The sequence below is a fragment of the Emydura macquarii genome, unplaced genomic scaffold (assembly GCF_026122565.2).
Source record: "Emydura macquarii macquarii isolate MOO-44397 ecotype Brisbane River unplaced genomic scaffold, CSIRO-AGI_Emac_v2 contig_2897, whole genome shotgun sequence".
Classification (NCBI taxonomy): Eukaryota; Metazoa; Chordata; order Testudines; family Chelidae; genus Emydura; species Emydura macquarii.
The window spans coordinates 53,285,551-53,301,833 of record NW_027133034.1 but is presented as its reverse complement, the minus strand read 5'-3'; the positions used below and the strand labels follow the sequence as shown (position 1 = coordinate 53,301,833).

At 40.0% G+C, this 16,283-nt stretch overlaps 1 long non-coding RNA gene across 1 annotated transcript in view; it reads left to right on the top strand.

The window, feature by feature from the left end:
• The window catches only part of LOC137167028 (uncharacterized), a 70,315-nt gene extending 64,845 nt beyond the window's left edge, over positions 1–5,470 (top strand). Inside the window, exon 3 of the long non-coding RNA XR_010923931.1 lies at positions 5,291–5,470. This is a non-coding gene — a long non-coding RNA (uncharacterized lncRNA). The remainder of the gene's footprint in view (positions 1–5,290) is intronic.
• Positions 5,471–16,283: the final 10,813 nt, after the last annotated feature.

Sequence of the window (16,283 nt, the reverse complement as noted above, 5' to 3'; positions counted from 1 at the left end):
CTCACTGCTCTAATTCTGTGAACTCCCATGGACTTTAATGAGAGCAAGGTTAGTTACTAATAGTTACTGTAGGCTGGAAAATCAAACTGCTGTCTAGATTTAAATAAACTTGTCTCAAAAGCTTAGGAATTAAAAATTCTATATTACTGAAAGGAGGGGGAAAGAAATTGCTGGATTGTGGGACTTGGAGACCATTATGGTACCCCTGCTGAAGAGACAGAGTGAGTTCCATAGTTTCTGGGAACATGCATGTCAACATGAGGATTTTATTTGCTTCCTACGTAATGGTTGTTGCATACAGACTAGAGTGCGAGTACTGGCACTAATTAGATATGCTATATTGCAGAGGCTCAGTCGTTGGGCTTCCTACCCCAGAGAAACACTACTTGTTAAAAGAACTGAAATTTGATGAAAAATTAATGGATTGGAACAGACTCTGTGATCATGAAATGATCATGATGCTTTAGTGTCATTGCCCCTTGACTCTGTGGAGTGCAACACAGAAACTTCTTCAAGTGGGCTTCTTTCTCTCATTTTAGCTCTGTTTGTTTGTGCAATTGTTTCTCACCCTTGAGGAGGAGTCGGAATCAATACCAGGTGGTAAGATTTTTTTATGCTAAAATAAATTCAGTTTAACACTGAGATGTTGCTATGCAGTTTTCAGCATGACCTAAGATGACAACTGTGAGCTTTCACTCTTTATAGTCTTTTATAAGTAGACTGCTACTAAGGATGAAACTAATATTTTTAAACATTTGTAGTAACACCCTGGTTTTTAGCTAAGGGCTCTTTTGGGGTTTAAACTATAATTTAAAGTGTTCTGCAACTACTATTATTTTATCAGTTGAATCAGTTTACCTCTAGTTGCAGTGTTTTGCCTCTAGGGTACCTTGAGACTTTTGAAGTGCTGGAAGAATCTGCCCATGTTTTTGTAAACTATCCTGCTGAAATTAGTTTCTGGGTGTAGTTGGTCTTAAATTTCTTGGTTTTGGTTCTATGCCCTTCCAAGCCCAGGCCGAACAATATTAGGACTTATACACATACTCTGGACTGTTTTAGGGACATACAAAAAAAGTAGCTTTGTGATGAGGATGCTTTTGGCTGAGTTTGTTCAGCCTCTGATATGTAAGGAAACAAGATGTTGCCTAGAAATAAAATGTGAGCAATTGGAAAATTGTCAGAAAAATGATGGGTGAGGAGGGAAGAGCTGTTATGTTGGCCACCCAGCCCACTGGAAACAACAGGTTTTATAACCATCATATATGCAAATGAGTCAAGCAATCAATGGAATTCTGGATGGAGTGCTGAAAATACTGACAATTTTTAATTGGAGGGTTGATTGTAGAGAACACACAAGGAAAAAGATTCTACTTGTGGGAATCTTGGTCCAGGTAGGAAAATCTTTTCCCCTTTGTTTTGTCTCTTTCCCTTCTTCTACAGTTGTCTCTCTCTACCTCATTTCCTATGTTGTTGTCTGTGTGTAGTTATCCCAAAGTAAAAATGACTAAATACGGATCTCTGAAGCATACTGTCTAGATGCATGAAAGCTTTTTTATAGTTGTGTGTATACCCCACATTTATTTAGTATGCACCCTACTTTAACTTTTGGCTTCTCAGCATGTAAAGTATACCAACACCTGTTCCCTTATGTGAGTAAACAGGTGTGGGTGGGGAAGCCTGGGCGCAAGTGGTCTAAGTTGCATCACTTCTGAATTTGGCCCAAAGTTTCCATGATTTTACTAATGGCACCTAGTATTTTCAATCTCTGTAGATATAACATTGCACTTATTCTCCAGTTTTCTGTGTAGCTACAAAGAATGCTGAGTATAGTCCTAAATGCCTCCTCCTTGTCTAAGATGGCCACTCACATTCCCAGAATACTGGACATTCAGGTACTTCTGGGACCTGCTGGGGTGACCTCACTCTAGTTGGTGTGACTGTGTATGTGAGGTCACGCTACATGAGGGATGCCATTTTGAGGAGCATGCCTCCCTGTTCCTGCTGATGAGACCTCACATGCACAATGTGTATGAGATCACAAAGGGAATGGGACGCTCTTCAAAATGTCATCCCCCATCTGATACTGGACAAAACCATGTCCAGTTTTGTCCCCATACCAGATGGGACACAAGCCACCCAAACAGAGGACTGTCCAGTTTAAAACTGGATGAGTGGCCTCCCCACCTTTCTCTGACATGTCGCTTCACACCACAGTGTGGATGCAGCTTGCTTTTCACTGCCAAGTGTGCAGTGTAGCTCATTACTGTGAACTCTATGTACCCTGGAATTCTACATTGCCCAGACAGTTGAACTGAAACAATGTCTAATGTGGGTTGGCTAAGCTTGCAACTGAACAGCTTAACAAGACAGTGTTTATATATAGCTAAAGACACACACACAACCTTCCATGACTTCCTAAGTGTTTCATGTCACTGAAAACATCAATCTTTTTCTACTGGATCAAACATTTGATGCTGAATTTCTCTAGGATTTCATTGTAGAAGACATTACTACATTTATCAGGACCCCGGGCTCTGTTAGAATGACTTAACAGCCCTTTAAACTTTCTCTATTTTACTAGCAATTCTAATGGTCACACTAAATGTTCCAGAATGACAAAAAGATGTGACTTATCAATATGACTACAGACACCTTTGAAAACTTAAACATCATTTATGAAAGACAAGCGTACAGCTGTTGTAGGACTCTTTTAAACTGCAAATTATCACTAAACTGCATTCAAATGCTTGATTGCTTTATTAAAAAGTATTGCTTATCTTCCTTTTAAGAAGATTGGCTAAGGCAGCTTTACTCACCTTTGTGTGTCATTCATATAAATTTACTACAATATATATTCACAAATAGGTTTTTTTTTATGTTAAAAGAACATTAAGGTTGCAAAGTCAACTACTCAAAAGTTAGGAAATGTCAGAATTAAGATTGTCCATGTAACCATAAATCACCTCCCTTGGGCGTATGTATTACAATAGTCTTAAATTTCACTATCACTTTACAAGGTCACATGATAGGTGCTCACTGAATGGATGTCTATTTGATGTTCCTTTCTATCCATATTACTGAACATGTGGTCCCAGGCCTTATTTACTGCACATCATCCAAACCCTGCTCTAAATATAGAATTATTAATTTCCTCCAGGGCTTATCACTGTGGTGCCTTGTTTCTTTAGGAACACTGATTAATCTGCACAACAACCTGTGAAGTAAGGTGGAATGATTATCCCATTTTATATAGGGGAAATGGAGGCTAAATTTGTCAAGAATCCACTAATTTTGGGTGCTCATTTTGAGACTCCTAGCACCTGATTTTTTTCAGGATACTTAGTAGAGCTGGTTGGAAACTTTGATGGAATGTTTTTTCCTTGGAAAATGCCAGTTTTGTTAAGTGAAACATTTAGCAGAAACATACTAATTTTGACAAATTTTGTGTTGGGGGGGAAAACTTGAAAAGAAAAAAAGAAAAGAATTTTAATAAGGTCAAACTTCTATTTTTCCATTTTTGGAATGAAATGGTTTCTTTTTGTTTTGAAACAACTTTCTGTTTACTTAATTAAAAAGAATACAAATACATTTACAGTCAATGAAAAGATATATTTAATGTTTATCAAAACAAAACATGTCAATCAGAAATGTTTTTCAGAATTTTGTTTCATGGGAAATTTTGAAAATATTTTCGTTTCAGAATAGAAAAATTGTAAGAATTGCAGAATTTCTGCAAAATGGAAAATTCAGTTCCTTCCCAGCTCTTCTACTTAGCAATACATAGTATTTTGTGTGGTCAGAACACCACTCCCATTAACCTCATTTGCAGCTGAGTGCTCAGCACATCTGTAAATTGGACTCCACTTGTTTCAAGTTGGGCTCCCAGAAAATGAGGAACACAATGAGAAACCACTAGTGGCCTTCTGTGAAAAATTTTGACTTGTCCAGCATAAGATACAAACTGTGGCGCAAGCAGAGAGAGAATCTAGTTCTTTAGGATGATATTCAATTGCCTTAACCATGTGCAGTCAGATCAGCACCTAGGAGTTGAGACAAGGGAGTGTGCTCGGTACAGACAGAAGTATTGGAGAATTTAGCTGCCAAACTCTAACAAGCCTCTACTGAGAACGTGTAACTAAGATTTTCAGAGGCTTATACCTAGCCAAATTTGGGTAGAATTTAACATATGGCAAAAGATACATCCCTCATATCAAGGTCACCACTCTGCCAAATTTCAAGCCCTGGCTCCGGAGCATGAAGGTTCTGTGGCTTCTCATTGAAATAGTTAAGAATATTTTATTAATGTATTTTTCTGTAGCTACATTCTTTGAGGTGGCTGAATTGTTTTGGCTGAAACTTTCACAAAACACCACCTCTCCTCCCCCAATAGCCAAACAAACAGCCCTAGCCCACTGCCACCACCAATCTCAATGAGAGACACTTGCCATGGAAAATTTCAGCTTGAATGGTTAAAGTTTGGCAAAGTTATAAGCAACTAAAAACAGGCTCTTATTATAATGGAAAGTGTTGGGCAACCTTAATTATTGGCATCATTATCTCCATGTATAATTAACTTAATCTCTGAGAGTATTGGAAAAAATTGAAAAAAGTCAAAAATTAAAATGTATCCCCCTAACGTGCTTATAATTTTGAGAATATATGCCTAAAGTTGTTTCAGATTTCTGGGTTTGTGTCAGGGAGGGTGTGTACTGGACCACAGGAATTCATAATGGTATTTTATACAGTAGTATGTACAATACAATTTTATTTTCAGATCTAAATATTTTTGCCACTTTTTTTCTTGAGGCCCAGATGCTCACTACATAAATTATTGCTTTCCTAGCTCCACTAATAGAGAGAGAATAACAATGGAGAAACATATTCACCAAGTGGCAATAAAATTATACACTTAGTTAATAAACAGAGAACTTCATTTAAGCACTTTAAGTTTATTACATTTGTTGCTATGAATAAGAAGCAGGGAAACTGTCTCAAGATTTGAATTGGAGATTATATTCTATTTTATTTAAGTTCTTATGCTAGGTCTGTTTTCATAATCTATCAACATCTGAGACAAGTTCACTAGAGGCTATCTGGCTATACCAGTGGTACATTACCTACCTCTGAAAGGATTTATGAGGCTTAATTAAATTTTTTAATAAAGCACTTTGAAATTGAAAGCACCATACCAGTGCTAAACACTTAAGCATTGCAATGATGAGCACTTGTGAAAGCCCCGTCATGCAGAGATGGATGGTGATAAAAGATTTTTTACAAATCTTCCTTTCAGGTTTTGGAGTCGTAGTTTCCTTTTGCGTGCATTTTACAGAAGGACAAGGCACTTCCTCCTCCACCTTCAGGTGCTGCTCCACCCAGCATGCTCAGTGAATGATGACGGAATTACATTTAAATTTCTTGCCCAGTGGAAATTGATGCTGACTTTATGGATGATTATAAGCTTAAACTAATAGTAAAGGTTTAAAACTAATAACAACCATTCATTATTGGTGTTTACCCCTACCATCCCTTTACATACAGAGGATAGGAAAAATGATCTAGTTATTTTGTGTGACATTTGCTACAGGGCTTAGAACCCAAGAGCTCCTCTTGTTCTCAGTTTTTGGAAAGTGATTGGCTATGGATGAAATATTGTGCCATACATCTTTCCTAGCTTGTTTTTATCTCTGTATCTGGCAGCACTCTTTCTGGTTACTGTTCTTTCTGCATTGAAAAAGATTGTCCTCTGTTGGAGGAGCTGGAAGCTGAACCCATTTCAAAACACTGGCTCTACTTTATTTAGGTGCCTAAATGGGAGCTGATGCCCCGATCCTCAAAGGTATTTAGGTGCCTAACTCCCATTGAAATCAACAGGATTTAGGTGCTTAAATACCTTTGAGGATCTGAACCCACGGTTCTTTTGAAAATTTAGCTCTTAAATGATCTCTTCCCCCTCTTGCTAAACCAATACTGGAAGGTGTCCCAAGACAGTGTGAAAATTGCAGAGTCATGTGAATGTATTCTGGAAAGATGACAATTTTTCCACATTTAAGATTGAGACCAGATTGCATTATAAACCCTATTGTTATCTAAAATTATGAGGGAGGAGGATTGCTAACAGAATAGCGTTGGCCTGGAAATTGCCATGATTCCTTTGAAGAATAAGAAGAATGTTTATGTAAAATCTGAAGAAAAAAGGTCAAAGGTTTTGTCAGTTAGAGGGGACTCAATTTACTCTGATTTAAAATTTTGATTTTTGTTTAATTGTTTTTGTGACCCTTTGGTTTAAAAAGGCTTATTTTGGTTTAAAAATGGCTTATCAACCATTCAAATTTTCTCCATATTTAAATCTCCTTAAACTCATGCATAGGCTCTCTTAGACAAAAATAGTCTTATTCAAGCAAAGTTATTAATGATTATTGTCTTTGTTTGTAATTTTTATTGTGTATGTACAGCTGCTAAGCTTGTAGCTTTCTGTTAACTTTGGGAAGAAACAGCTGTAGATTGCACTGGATGAGCTGTGACTAAGCTAAACACATTGTCCCAAACATAGCAACCAACACTGTAAAAAGTGTTTATTTTTATAGGCAGAGCGGGCACCCATGCCTATACAAAAGGTTGCCTGACAGTTTCCATTGTAAGACCCTATTTTCAATTGCTTATAGCTTTCTAAATATTTTCTTCCATGCTTACCTCAGACTGAATTGTTTTGAAAAGTTTCAGTACAAGCAGTTCCTCACTTTCCAATAATATGAAATTACAGAACTATGAACTGTGGTATGTAACCTATCACTTAAATTATCTTATATACCAGATGACTGGAAGATAGCTAATGTGACACCAACTTTTAAAAAAGTCTACAGAGGCGATCCTGGCAATTACAAGCCGGTAAGCCTAACTTCAGTACCAAGCACGTTGGTTGAAACTATAGTTAAGAACAGAATGATCAGACAGATAGATGAACACCATTTGTTGGGGAAGAGTCAACAAGACTTTTGCAAAGGGAAATCATGCCTCACCAATCTATTAGAATTCTTTGAACGGGCCAACAAACATGTGGACAAGTGTGATCCAGTGAATATAGTGTACTTGGACTTTCAGAAAGCTTTTGACAAGGTCCCTCCCTAAAGGCTCTTAAGCAAAGTAAACAGTTATGGGATATGAGGGAAGGTTCTCTCATGGATCAGTAACTGGTTAAAAGCTAGGAGACAAAGGGTAGGAATATATGGTCCATTTTCAAAATGGAGAGAGGTAAATATCTGTCCCCTCCCGTGACGGGATCCCCAGGGTGCAACCTGGAGTGGGGCACTGTTGAGCCCTCCCAGCCCACCACCCTGGGCTGCCTCTTGCCCTGTGATGCTGATGTCAAGCTACAAGCCTTTAACAGGTACTGCACATACACAGACATCCCTGGGCAAGAACAGATCCAACTGAGTTACATGATGATTCATGAGTGTTTTGGGAGATCATTCAATGGAAAGGCTCGAGCCATTCTCCCCAGTGTCACACCCCAGAACTGTACTGTCTTACACTGCTCAGTCTCCTTTAATCACTTATAAGTGATTATAATTTCATAACTTCCTCATGAAATATTTTTTGGCAAAAAAACAAAAACAAAACCCTCTTTTTCAGCCAACCCCTCAAAATGGGGAGCGCTCTACTAAAGCAATTAAAGGATCAAGACATCACCATCAGATTTTGATCTATGAACCACTGAGACAGTTGCACTCATCTGATGCAATACAGATCATAAAGTCCAGAGTGAAGTGCATGGAAGATTGAGACAAAGTATTCCTGGTAGAGGAGATAAGGGAAACCAGAATATGACCATCTTTAGGAAAGATGCAAAACCTACTTTTTTTTCACTATATCAAGAATAATATCCCAGCACTGATATCCTCATCTAGGCAAACAATGCCACCCCCAATAGAACTCAATCAAAAAAAACCCCAAAAAACTGGAGTAAGCATACTAACCACCAAAAAAAAATTGCGGGTTTTTTTTTTTTTTTTTTTTTTTTTTTTTTTGCTCCAAAGCAGGAGGATGTCTAGAGACTCCATGAGATCCACTAGGACTCTTTCTATTGATTCTTTTTTTTTTTTTTTTTTTTTTTACATGGAAGGTGCTCAGATACTACAGTGATGGTCTAAAATGCTAAGATAGATAATAGATCTTTTAAGTCTAGGTATAGAATGGAGAGCAGTAGTTTGATTTTTATTTATTTACTACTTTAGCGAGATGAGCAGGCACAGTTCTGCATGTAGGTATTTTAAGGATTTTTCTTTCTATGAGATTCACCTACTGAAATGCCTGTTCCCCTGCTGTAATGCTATTCTGACTTCCATACAGTCAAGAAGAGTTTTTTGACTCTTGTGGTAGATTATTTCTTTTTGGGAGAGAACGGAGTAGAGACAAACTCGGGAAATTCTTTCCTAGTCTGTTTTTATGTACACTATGTGCTTCGTTTCTATTATTGCTGTGAACAAGGATGGCTGATGAGTGAATGCAAAGTTCACTTAAACGTACTGTAGCACCATTTTCAGAGCTCCAGCAAAGCAGCTGAGCTCCCATGGAAAATTGCTACTTATCCCCAAACTCTAAGCCAGCTTCATCACCATTCTTGCATCTGTGCCTGTGGAGAGACTGAGGCGGGTAATTTGTGCCTGCCCTTTTCAGGAACTGTGGTGCCTGCTAGAGCCCTGGCATAGGACATCTTATGTTGTGACCCTGCTTCTGTAGCCCATATGGGGTTTTTCAGGGGTACAGATGAACTGTGACACAGGTCCACACCAAACACACACCCTCCTGTCCCTACCTTAGGGCGCCTCAGAAAATGCCTCGCACCCAGATATTGTGGAGGTTAGGAAGAGCTGGTGAAAGGACCCCCTGCACCAGGGTTATTCCCCAAAGGGTCCTTATATCTGCCCTGCAGCACCTTTGTGTCAGGTTAGCTGGTGCAAAGGAATCACTGAACAGGACTGCTGTTGGCCACAGTGGTTTGCATCTGTGTCTTAAGTCATCCCCCTTTTAAACTAAAATCCATTTTAAGGTTAATGTGCCAGGGTGTCACTTTGAATATCAAAATATCTACCATCAAAATCATCCCCCATACAGGGTGCCAATCAGTGTGAGGTCACCTGGCTTGGGGGAAAAAAGGAAGCAGGAGTTTCTGACTTTGAATCAGTGTCATTCAGTTGCCTAAGCACTCCACTCTCCTGTCTTGAAGGTGACTGGAAGAGGGGGAAATGGGCTCTGTCCTTTTTCCCCCTTCTTTCTGATGTATAAAGGCCTGAAAGGGGGCTGAATCCCCAACAACAAAGAAAGGGGTGGATAGAAATTTTGTTTTTTACTTTAAAAATATTAATCTCGACATTGTGCATCTCAACATTGTACTCCTAGGGGTAGTACTGTAAACTGTTTTATGCACAGAGGGTTTCATTTGCCAGAGCTGTCAGACCAGCACTTTTCTTAGATACCAAACCCAATTTAAAAACAAATTTTAAAAGTTGCTCTTTTGCAAAGGTGGATCTTTGCATACATATGCACTATTAAAGTGTAAGAAACAAATTCTAAGCTCCATAAGAAAGATTTGACAAAACATTGCCTAACTCTAAATGGGCAGCACTTTGAAAATATACAGTGCTATAAATCTGCTGCAATAAATGTTATAGAAAACACGCTTTTAGAGTTTGGGCCATAAGAGTTATAGCTTATGTCAGCAACCTGCCACACCACTAAAACTCTTCATACATCCCTCTCGTCTCCCTTCTTGACTTCTGTAACCTTTTCCTCTCTGGCCTTTTTGACAACCACCTAGTTTTGCTCTGGTCCATTCAAAACACTGCTGCTAAATTCATTTTCTTTGCCTATCATTTTTACCATGTCATCTTCTTCTTTGAGTCCTTTCACTGAGCCACCACCCTCTTCAACACAATGAATAAAACCTTTTGATCTTTACCTTTAAGGCCCATCACAACTCATCCTCCCCACCCTGCTTATCTGCTTGTATATCTTATCACGTTGTTCCTTCCACCCCTTCTGCTCCAGCTATGATGCCAACCTCCACTGGCCATTTTTCTACTTCTCCCAAAAGCAGCTATGCTTTCTTCAGTGGTGTCCCTCCTGCATGGCACACATGCACCAAACTGGTCTGTAAATCCACTACCCAATCTTCAAATTCCTCCCTAAACCCCACTTCTATTGTGAGCATTTGCTAACCAATATCCTAATTATTTATTTTTTAGATTTAGCAGATTGAAACCACCTAACTATGCACATGTTCTTATTACTGTTTTTCTTGTTCTCCTGCTGGTTCATTGCACCCACTTCTTGAATCTTGTCTTACATAAATTGTAAGCTCTCTGTGGCAAAGACCATCTTTTACTTGCTCTTCGAGCAGTGTCTACCCTAATGAGGCTCTGATCTTCATTAGGAACCCTTGACACTACAGTAATACAGTAATTACTGTATAATTAGATTTGTATTATTATTATTGTATTGCTAATTATACAATAACCCATGTCTTTTTGCTGAGGGTAGAGTGAACACTGCTGTATGATAAATTACCCTGAGATACTTTTCTATTATATGGGAGGAATCAAACCAGAAGCTAAATATCAACTTTCTTCATTATTTCGGGCATGGCATTAATTCCAAAGGGTATATTTTGGCTTATCCTAGCTACCTATGGATCTCTACTGTAGAAAATCTAAATAATAGAGAGTATCATTTTAGTGATCTAGATGCTTTTGAGAGAAAATAGGGGAGTTCTGTCTTCACTCTCTATCCAGTCACTTCTTATATGTGGTCTTAAAAACTTTTGGATGCCTAGGGGTTTATTTGTTGGTGAAGCTGATAAAGAATTTTGAGTAGAATTTGGCCTAATGGATTAATTACACCACTATGTAATTACAAAAAAACAAAAACCATGCCATACCTACAAGACACACACACACACAAATTACACATGCACTTTACCTTAATTCTAACTGAGTTTTAACTAACTAGGGAAGCAAGATTGACTTTAATACTTCACATTGTCAGGTAGCTGAAACCTGGACTTTATAGCAACTACTGAGTCCTCCCACTTTAAAATGAGACCTTCTCCAACCAGGTTGTGTCCCTCAACTTGGATGCTTTGTGCCAGTCCAGTAGCCGGAAAACTAGCTGAACTGGCTACCTGGGAATTCCCCTGGTGTAAGAGAATACCTTGGTGGTGAGCAGTCTGCACTGCAGTTCAGATCTATGTCACCATCCTTCCTCACCCCCACCATGGGAGATGTGTCTGGGAAATAGGAGACACAGCAGAAGTACCTCTATGCTTCAGCTATTACTGGCTGCCACAAGTGCTCCTTGAGGCAGTGCTAGGCATATGTTAGAAGTGTCTTTGGGCTGCTCTAATTTATGCCAAGGATTTGGCAGGTCCTAGAAACCAAGGGCTGTAAAGGTGTCAGCATACAGTTACCTTCCTGGAGTGCTAATCCCAACTGGAGTCTGAGGCTTTATACAAACCAAAAGATACGATGTTTACTGGCTTCTCTCTTTAGAAATAACTTGCTAAGATGAAGGCAAAACACAGCTTTTGTGGCTAGAATTGTAAGAGTGCAACTGAACGCTAACAGTTTAACCCAGTGGTTCTTAACCTGGGTTCGATCGAACCCCAGGGGTTCGGTGAGTCAGTCTCAGGGGTTCGGCGGAGGTGTGTGTGTGTCCATTCCGTTCACCAGGGTTGCCAGGTGCATTAATATACTTTTGGCATTCACACAATACTTTTATGGCATTTTCAATGTTTCACCATAAGAAACTGAAGGATATTGACGAATATTTATGGCAAATTCTAAAATTTGTTGCGCAATTTATGGCAAAAAATGCCATACATGGCACGACCTGGCAGCCCTGCCATTCACCCCACTCGTATGATTCGTGACGTCACGCTCCGCACGGCCATCATTGGCTGCTCGCTTGGCCTTGATATCTGTGCTGCAGAGAACTTGGTCGCTCAGTAGTCGACTTGTGACGGTCGTGATTGTACATCATTTGTGATTTCCTTTTTAATATTCCAATCCCTTCGTACTATGTCGAGCAAAAAAAGAAAGTGGTCAGACGAATACGTACAATATGGATTCACGTGTATAACGGAATGTGATGGGAGTCAGCGTCCTCAATGCATGATTTGCAATGCCAAGTTGAGCAATTCTAGTCTAGCACCGGCAAAACTAAGGGAACACTTCCTAAAGCTGCATGGAAATGGGAAATACAAGAACACAACGCTTGCTGAATTCAAGGTGAAGAGAGCCAGATTCGATGAAAGGGCTACTCTGCCTGTTCTCGGCTTTGTACCCATCGACAAACCGATCTTAACAGCATCATACGAAGTTGCATACCTGATCGCAAAGCAGGGAAAACCACACACCATTGGTGAAATACTCATAAAACCAGCTGCGTTGAAGATGGCGAATATCATGCTGGGAAAAGCTGCTGAAAATAAGTTGTCCCAAATTCCTCTTTCAAATGACACCATCAGCAGCAGAATAGATGACATGAGCAATGACATCTTGGCTCAAGTAGTTACAGATCTGATATCAAGCCCAGCAAAATTCAGCCTCCAATTCGACGAGACCACCGATGTTTCCAGTCTAAGCCAGCTTGTTGTATTTGTGCGCTATGTGAAAGACAACATGATAAAGGAAGATTTTTTATTTTGTAAGCCTCTTACAACAACAACTAAGGCAGCTGACGTGAAGAAACTTGTGGATGACTTCTTCAGAGACAATGATCTTTCATGGGATATGGTTTCTGCAATTTGTTCGGACGGAGCTCCAGCCACGCTGGGACGAAACTCTGGTTTTGGTGCGCTGGTGAAAGTCGATGCTCCACACATCATTGTTACGCACTGTGTTCTGCACAGGCATGCGTTGGCAACAAAAACCTTGCCTCCAAAACTGGCAGAAGTATTAAAAATTGTAGTGGAATGTATGAACTATGTGCGAAATAGTGCTCTGAAGCATTGCATCTTCAAGAGCTGTGTAATGAAATGGGCTCTGAATTCGAGGTACTTCTGTACCATTCTAACATTCAGTGGTTATCCCGGGGAAAGGTGCTGAATCGTGTTTTTGCCATGCATGTGGAATTAGCCCTGTTTTTGCGAGAGCACCAACATTGTCATGCAGATTGCTTCGAAAATTCTGAGTTCATTCTCATTTTGGCGTACATGGCCGATATCTTCGATGCTCTCAATCATCTCAATCAACAGATGCAGGGGGGTGGAGTCAATATCATCGAAGCGGAAGAAAACCTGAAGGCTTTTCAAAAAAAGCTACCGTTATGGAAACGACGAACAGAGAATGATAACTTCGCAAACTTTCCCCTGCTGGACGACTGTGTAAGTAAGATCGAAGATGTGTCTGGAATCGGAGACATTTCTGTACCCAGGGAACTGAAGCAAGCAATTGCCATGCACTTAGATGAGCTCGCAAAGTCTCTCGACGGATACTTCCCCACCAGAGAGTCATATCCAGCATGGGTGAGACAGCCGTTCACGTTTAGTGTTGCGACAGCAGATGTCAATGATGAGTACCTCGACGAAATCATTGAACTTCAGCAGAGCCAGGTTCAACAGCAGCTCTTCAGAACAACAACGCTCTCAACGTTTTGGTGTCACCAAATCGTACCATACCCTCTTATTGCTAAGAAAGCCCTTGAGATACTCATACCGTTAGTTACAACATATCTTTGCGAGCAATCCTTTTCGAGGATGGTAGACATAAAAACGAAGAAAAGGAACAGACTTTGTTGCGAAAATGATATGAGAGTGGCACTTGCCAAGGTGAAGCCGCGCATTTCTGAACTTGTCTCTGAAAGCCAACAGCAAAAGTCACATTGATTTGCAGTAAATATTCATTGAGTTATGTTTTTGTTTTTGTGTGACATTCATGTTTTGTTGGTTTTGTTCTTTGAACACAGTGATTTTATGTGCAACTGATGCATGGTTCATTTTGTGCATTAATAAAATATATATATCTATGTTTTGAATTTGAAAAAAAAAAACATTTTATTTTTCCAACTATGAAGGGTTCGATGAATGCACGTATGAAACTTGCGGGGTTCAGTACCTCCAACAAGGTTAAGAACCACTGGTTTAACCCTTTCCCAGCTCTATAGTCTAGAATGTCCACATCTGAAAATATCCCAGACAGCCTCTGGGGGTGACACTACAGTTCTAGAGTGTGTTCAACTGTGATTCTGATCTGACATGTATCTCTGTTAGAAAGAGATTGTGAGCTATCATGCTTATTGTCTTTTCATCATTCTTAGATGGATTTTCTTAGGGCCTGTTCTGCAAACTTCATTTGTTAAACATTCAGAATTTTAGCTCCATTCAAAACCCGTAGCTCAGGATAGGTTTAAGCTTTGGGGAGACTTGAAACAGGAGAGGAAAAGGAGCTCAGGATCAAGAAGACTTTTAAAGTATTGATTTTGTTGTTGTTGATTAGACAATCTGAAAATGCATGAAGTTCAGTATAACATTGAAAAAATGGCTCCACACATCACCATCACCAATACTATTTGAGGCAAAGAATTGGTCTTATGGTAAAGTACGGGATTGGGAATCAGGAGGGCTGTATTTTGTTCCTAACTTACCTACTTACTATGTGACTATGGGCTCTGCTCAAGTTTCTTCCTGTATAAAATTTCTGCTTCAGTTTCCTCCTCCATAAAATCGGGGTGATAACTACCTGAGAGTGGTTTTGTGAAACTTCACTCAATAATAGTTGTTTGAGAGCCTCCAATGGTAGATGCTACAGGAATGCTAAGTATGGCTCTGATCTTGCAATTGAACCTCTGTGGGTGTGTCTCTGAGCCTATTCAACTCCCTGTTGAAATAAATGCAACTCTGCACAGGGATCCACTTGTATTGATCTGATCATAGCATTAGGCCCATATTGTTATAGATGGCTCAGTATAGAAATTTTTGCTTTATAAACAATAGAGAGAAAAATATATTTAAAAATTGACAAAAGATCGGGTACTGAGGCTCCTAAAGATGCAGATAGGAATCTAGTGGGATTTTCAAAAATGCCTAGATACCTAACTCCTGGAAGTTAAATAGCTAGATGCTTTGAAAATCCCATTAGGCTCCTCCATGCATCTTTTAGCATCAGACCTTTAAAAATCTGGCTCAAAGTTTCTTAAAGTTAGTGAATGTTACAAGCATGATGAGCACCATAATGTACTTTGCCATAAAATTGCTATCAGTAACTTTAAGTTATACGGGCATTCCAAACACAACCAACTGTTGGTGGCTAATTTGATTGTTTTAAAGAGCCACAATCCACCTGCAAATCATATTTCTGAGAGTATTATTTGTACCTATTACTGGTACAAGTAACACTTAATACTACTTTGAAATTAAAGACTTTTTTCTCTATTATTTTGTCTGTTCTCTTTGTATATAGTGAATTTCATGGTTCGAGTTGAAAGTGCGTGCCCTTGTGAGATGGTACAAGAAAGTGTCAGGCCCAGTTCCCCAGGACAGTGGTGCAGCCCCAGTTCTACGGGCTGAGCAATCTGCAGCTAGCCCCAGTATCAATAAAGCTGAAATCCAACAGGCAGTAGGTAGTAGTGTGTGCAGAGATTGTTTAAAAAAAATGGTGGAGGGAGTGATTGGGATCTAGATCTCTTACCACACCACAAATCATTAATACAATAAGAATAATGCTCTGCCAACTGTAGGAATAGGCCCGAGCATGTGTGGTTCTCCTCAAAAACACCCTTCCACACATCATCAGCAACGGGATTTCGAAAGGATTGTTTTCTTAAAGAAAAATAGAAACTAAATTTAATATATTGTCACAGGCCCCTTAAAAATGTTCCAGCTGAGGGCGTCCTTTTGATAACATCCCAGCTCGAGTTCACAAATGATGCCAGTAGCAGCACGATGGTTTGAAAGAACTTGCTGTCTTAAGACACGTTGCATCCTGCTTGGCGCCGCAGAGGGACAGATCTTCTGGCTCTTCCTCCTCTCCTCTTTAGCCCTTTGCTTTTCCTCCCTTTCCCTCCTCCTCCTTCTCCTCCCCTGCCTCGCTGCGCTCCCTCCTTTCCCCTCCCCTCGCTGCCTCCCCCCGTTACCTGCCGCTCACGTTGGGCTCTTGGCTCTCAGGAATCATCCTTGCAGGGCCCACCCACCGCCGCCTTTACCATTGGCTCCGCTGGCTGCTCGTCTCCCGCACTCTCCCCCTTCCCCTGTCCCGGAGGCAGGTTCGTGGGAGCTGCACGCAGCAGCAGGC